This window comes from Oryzias melastigma, linkage group LG10 (assembly GCF_002922805.2).
Source record: "Oryzias melastigma strain HK-1 linkage group LG10, ASM292280v2, whole genome shotgun sequence".
In the NCBI taxonomy this organism is placed as follows: Eukaryota; Metazoa; Chordata; class Actinopteri; order Beloniformes; family Adrianichthyidae; genus Oryzias; species Oryzias melastigma.
Window position 1 is genome coordinate 3,806,950 of NC_050521.1, and position 6,316 is coordinate 3,813,265.

The window sequence follows — 6,316 nt, forward strand, 5'->3', positions numbered from 1 at the left end:
AATTTACAATTCAATATCACAATTTTACAAACTAAAATATTGCATAAAAACAAAATCAATTGCATTGTAAATTGTCATGGGTTTTTGAGGTCATAATTCAAATGACAATGCATTTTTTAATTGACAATTCAATATTCAGATTAGGCTTTTGATATGACAATTCATTTTGTAATTTACAATTCAATATTTAAAAATGACATTTCAATACATGGTTTGGTTCAAATTCATTTTAAAGTAACTTTAAATCTATTGCAGAGTAAAATCCCACGCTCTGTTAGTTTCAAAAGTCAATTCATCATGCAAAACAGCGCCCCCCCCGCCGCTGTAATGCATTCTCAGTTTTATCCAGGCGGTTCAAGTCTGTCAAAATTCAAACTACTTTGCATTCTGTCAGACGCTCATCAGGGCGGGGCCTTCCACCCCTATATATGCTAAATCCTGCCTCCACTTCCCTTCGACCAATAAAAAAATATTAAAGAATCAGCTAAGCAATGGAGTTGTTTGTTGTTGGAGGTTACAGAAGAGAATGCTATCTGCTAAAGAGTTAGCTTCTATCTGGATGACTTACACTACAACCGCTGTGTGACAGCTCAAAGAGATTTTGGAGCACAACTTTAGGGCTGCTGTGAACTTTAAGACAGCGGTCCCCAACCCTCGGGCCGCTGACCGGTACCGGTATCGGTCCGTGGCTCACTTGGTACCGGGTCACAGACAGAAAAAAAACGTTGCAGCTCACGCAGCCAGAAAGCACCTACGCGCTCCAACGCACAACGCTTCACTGCGCACCGGTCAGCGGGCACGCTCGCTCACGGGCACAGCAGGTGCACGCACTATGCAGCTTCACACCCCCCCAGTCAGTGTAGTCATGTCTAATCTGAACATTATTAGCTGGAATGTTCGTGGAATGAACTCTGGACCCAAGAGGCTGAAAGTTTTAAACCACCTGAATGATTTAAAAGCAGATATAGTTTTACTGCAGGAGACCCACCTATCCAAATCAACTGAACATCTCATGTGCTGCTCACAGTTTCCATCCGTCTATGCTGCTAGTTACAACTCCAAACAAAGAGGATTAGCCATTTTAATTAATAAAAATGTAAAAATAATATTTGTATTAATTAAATAGTTATTGATCCAGAGGGAAGGTATGTAATCATTACTATATCCATTCAGAATGAACATTTATGTATAGCAAATTTGTACGGTCCAAATATTGAAGACTCCTCCTTAATTCACAGATTCTTCACGTCACTCTCAGCTCACTCGGACTCTACATTTCTGACAGGAGGAGACCTCAATTTTATTCTGGATCCAGAGCTTGACAGACTCCACACAGCAGCACACCAGCGTACATGGCGGTCTGCAAGTATTCTGAAGCAGTACATGAATGATCTGGGTCTCTGCGACGTTTGGCGCTCATGTCACCCAAACACTAAAGGGTTCACCTTCTTCTCTCCAGTTCACCACTCACACTCTCGTTTAGATTATTTATTAATCAGTAAATCTCTTCTAAAAGATGTTAAAAGCTCCAGCATTCATCCAATTGTTATCAGTGATCATGCACCAGTTTCTGTAAATATTGTCAGGGAAGCAGCAACACCTTCGGGTTCCACCTGGAGGTTTAATAACTCTCTGTTAAAAGATCAAGAGTTTATTGAATTCTTTAAAAAAGAGTGGGCAACCTTCTTAGAATTTAACAATACTCCTGACATCTCACCATGTGTTCTCTGGGAAGCAGCAAAGGCAGTGATGAGAGGGAAAATCATTTCTTATTCAACTTATAAAAAACGCAAAGAGAAAGCAGAATTAATAGAATTGGAAAATAAAATAAAAATAATGGAGACAGCTTATGCTGCTTCTGCAGAAGAACAGATTCTGGGAGATTTAAAAAAACTAAGGCTTCAGTTAAACGACATAATTAACAAACAAACACAATTCCAAATACAAAGACTTAGACTAGAAAGATTTGAAAACTCTAATAAATCTGGCAAATTTTTAGCTAATCAGCTTAAAATTAATAAAGAAAAATCCACAATAACATCTATTACTGATGAGTCAGGAAATGTCACTCATGACCCGATCAAAATTAATGAAACTTTTAAAGATTTTTATAAGAACTTATACACTTCAGAGATCAATCCATCAGAGCAAAGCATCAATTCATTTCTTAATAATGTAAACCTTCCCAGATTAAATGAAGATCAAATCAAAGACTTAGACTCGCCGCTCTCATCATCTGAACTTCATGATGCTCTGCTGCTTATGCCGAACAACAAAGCTCCGGGGCCGGATGGCTTTCCCGCTGAGTTTTACAAAGAATTCTGGGAACAGCTAGCAGAAACTTTTTATAAAATGGTTACATTTATAAAGGAAAATCAGTTACTTCCACCAAACATGAATTCAGCAAATATAATCCTTCTTCTCAAACCAGAGAAAGATCCCACAACTCCTTCCAGCTATCGTCCCATCTCACTGATCAATGCAGACGTCAAAATTATCTGTAAAGCATTAGCACAGAGAATAGAAAAAATCACTCCCCACATAATTCACCATGATCAAACTGGATTTATTAAAGGTAGACAATCGAGTGACAATGTCCGCAGACTTATTAACGTCATAGACATTGCCACTATTAAAAAACAGGAAATGAACATACTCTCGTTGGATGCTGAAAAAGCTTTCGACAGAGTCAACTGGAAGTTTCTCATCGCTGCTCTCCACAAGTTCGGATTTGGAGAATCATTCATTGATTGGATTAAAATATTATATCATAACCCAAATGCTTCAGTCAGAACGGACAAACAGACGTCCAGCAGGTTTTTTCTTGGAAGAGGAACCAGACAGGGTTGTCCACTCTCCCCCTCTCTCTTTGCAATATTCATCGAGCCTCTGGCTGCAGCAATAAGACAGAATGAGAACATTAAAGGAGTTAAAACAAAACATGGCAATCATAAAATTAGTCTCTATGCGGATGACATATTACTTTTTTTAAATAAATCATGTTCTATAAGTGAAACAATAACAATTATTAACAAATTCTCCTCCATCTCAGAATATTCAATTAATTGGAATAAATCAGTTTTATTATCACTAAACAGTAACGCTGAGCAATCACTCTCAATACCGGTCAAATCAGGCAATATCAAATATCTAGGTGTTCACTTCTCTCCCAAACTATCAGAACTGGTGCAGCTAAATTATACCCCGTTACTGAAAAACATTCAAGACGATCTAACTCGCTGGGTCAACCTGCCCCTGTCGCTTATGGGCAAAGTAGCCACAATTAAAATGAACATTTTGCCAAAAGTTAATTATCTATTCTCCATGATTCCAACACAACCTCCAATAAAATGGTTTAAAACATTAGACTCAGCCATAACCAGCTTTCTCTGGAAAAATAAACCAGCAAGAATCAGCCTTAAAACTCTAAAATCGGCAAAAAGATGTGGAGGCTTAGAATTACCAAACTTCAACAATTATTTTATTGCTATCAGATTACAGTACATCTTAAAATGGTCAAGAAATAATCCAGGAAATAATACATGGATGGACTTGGAACAGGAGTTGTGTGGAAAGATCAACCTGTCAGATCTACCATTTATCAGCCAAATGATAAAAAAACATGATAGTTTCCAAAGTATTAACATAAGTACCACCTTAACAGCCTGGTGGGATTTTCTCAAAGTGTCCAAGTCCTCAGTCGTACCTTGTAAAATGACACCCATCTGGAACAACCCAGACATCCTTATAAACAAAAAGATGTTACACTTCCCACCTTGGCAAGCAGGAGGCGTAACACTACTAGAGCACCTAATTATTGATAGAAGATTTATCACACCCCAGGAACTACAAGAAAAACATGGAATAAATCACTTCTTGGAATACCAGCAACTGAAATCTATAATTACTAAAAAAGTTAAATACAATGATAGAGACTTAAAATTACCAGAACTAGTTACCTCTTTCTTTAAACTTTTGTAAGGGGAGACAAAAATTGAAGCCGGACCGGGGATGACGTCAGGACGGGCCGGAAAGAGGGAGAGGAATGCGGGAACGGCAAGAGAGGAGGTCGGACGATAGGAGGGCAGAGACGAGGAAGTGAAGGAAACGGACATGGAAATGCAGTCCCTGGACTCTCCGTGGTAAACTGTTTGGAGCGGCGCGGTCTCGGTCCAGCTGCATGAGCAGAGCGGGGCGACAGCCAGCACGTGAGGAGGAGAGGAGCGGCCGCGCTCAGCGAGCTTCCCGGAGGTGGAAACGTCGGAGCGTTGAGGCAGCGCAGTCTCTGTCCAGTTGAGTGAGCTGAGCGGGAGGACAGCCGGCGTGTGGAGGAGACGAGGCAGCCGCAGACATCGGATTGGCCGAGGCGGGGACGTCGGAGCTCCGGGGCGAATCTATCTTCATTCAGTTACGTTGGCAGAGCCTGACGACAGCCGGCATGTGTGGGAGAGAAAGCAGGCCGCAGCCATCGGATCTTCGGAGAGCCGCGGCAGCCCCCTTGTGGTGGGGACGAGAGCCAGTTCCCGGTGAGGACGGAACAGCCAGATCGAGCAGTTTATGGAAGAAGGAGTTCCCTCCCATGCAGTTCGCTCTCCATTGATCCGTCCTGGTAACAACTTTCTTTTCTACAAGATAAAAGGTACTGTTTTTATTTTCTTTTTGCTGACGCTCAGATTAAGCCCGGGAAGCGACTAAGGCCCCGGAGACGAGCGTGACTGTTTTTTTTTATGTTGAAAACTTAAGTTGACTGGCGAACCAGTCTGGAGTATGAACTATTGAACTGATTTACCGCCAGAAAGAACTGCACGAGACTGATCTAACACTTCCTTAGAGCGTTCTGACTCCCAGTGGGGAGAGGATTGATAGCGACGTTCTTTTGTTTTGAGGTTGGTTGGTCTGAGGAGGCCAAGAACTCTATTATTTTTGAATTGTCAAGTCCTACCTATTATTTGTTTCATTTTTATTTCATATCAGGTTGTATCTAAAACTCTGTTTTATTTTTTTTATTTATTCAATCTCCGTTAAAAGGGTCGTATCGAATAACACGCCACAGGAGAGGTGGATAATTACATTTTGTGTGGTTTGTTTTTTTGTTTGTTTACTGATTCAAGTTTTGTTTCTTGTTTATATTGAACAGTCAAGTCATTTACCAGGTTTTGATGTTTTAATGTGTTTTATTTGGACTTCCCAGTGAAGGATAACAGTTTTTTTATTTATATTTACCACAGAGGGGTAATCTAAATCAGCTCACGGTACTAAATAAATATTTTGTGTTTGGGTTTAATAGACTACTGAAGTCTGTGGTTCTCTGTTAGAAGATTGCTCTGGGTTAGGGGCACTCCATCACCCTGGTTGGATGTTTTAGAGGCAGGGTTGGGGCCGGCGTAATTCAGGTACATTGCAGGACTACTCTTCAGCTGACCAAAAGGGGGTCTATCTCTGAAGCCTGCTCTACTACATCCACTCACCTTCTGAAGCCAGGCCAGGGTGACAAACCACACGCTTTTCAAACAAAGGCAAAGGAGTTAGAAGAGACTGACAGGTGCAGGCAGAGACCCGTCAACCTGTCAGACAACCAGGGCTAGTTCAACACTTACACCCCTATTAGAAAGGCTTACTAACCTTTACACTTTCAATGAATAAGATTTTCTCCAAAATATACAAACTCTTATGCAACCTAGATAATAACATTTCAATTCCAATAACCAAATGGGATGCAGACCTGAGTAGCAGCACAGATCAAAGCTAATGGACAGAAATGTGTCTAAACACCTTTAAACTGACTAAAAGTCCAAACTTGCAACTAATCCAATTCAAAACCCTCCATAGAATTTATTATACTGGTCAGAGGATGTTCAAGATGGGTCTCAGAAGCTCAGACATATGTGAGCACTGCGATGGTAACTTACCTGACAGTTACATGCATGCACTGTGGTTCTGCACACCTGTCCAGGCTCTCTGGCAACAGGTTTGTGCTGATCTATCAGTCTGGCTTAATGTTTCTATCACAGCTTCACCGTCACTTTGTGTGCTTGGTGACATGAGTGCCATCGATATAGAAGGAGGATTAGTATCTGTAATCTTCATAACTCTTTGTATAGGAAAAAAAACTATTTTGTTAAATTGGAAAAACAAGAAAAACATAAACGTTAACCAGTACAGGAATCTGCTTTTTATCATATCAGTTTGGAAAAAACATCAGCTAAAAGTTCAAGTAATTTGGAAAGAGTTCAGTCTCTCTGGTCTCCCATAGCTGATTCCATGATTTAGGGTGGGGGGAGCTTGGGTTGTCGCTGCGCCTTGATTGTCTGCTGGG

At 40.8% G+C, this 6,316-nt stretch overlaps 1 protein-coding gene and 1 long non-coding RNA gene across 5 annotated transcripts in view; both read right to left on the minus strand.

Moving 5' to 3' along the window:
- The window catches only part of LOC112138538, a 34,482-nt gene that overhangs the window by 16,342 nt on the left and 11,824 nt on the right, over window positions 1–6,316 (minus strand). The gene's annotated exons all lie outside the window — the stretch shown is intronic.
- LOC118599280 lies at window positions 1,820–6,310 on the minus strand. Its single transcript, XR_004948581.1, has 2 exons — window positions 2,657–6,310; window positions 1,820–2,498 (listed from the first exon to the last, which is right to left on the minus strand). It is a non-coding gene; the product is annotated as an uncharacterized LOC118599280 (long non-coding RNA).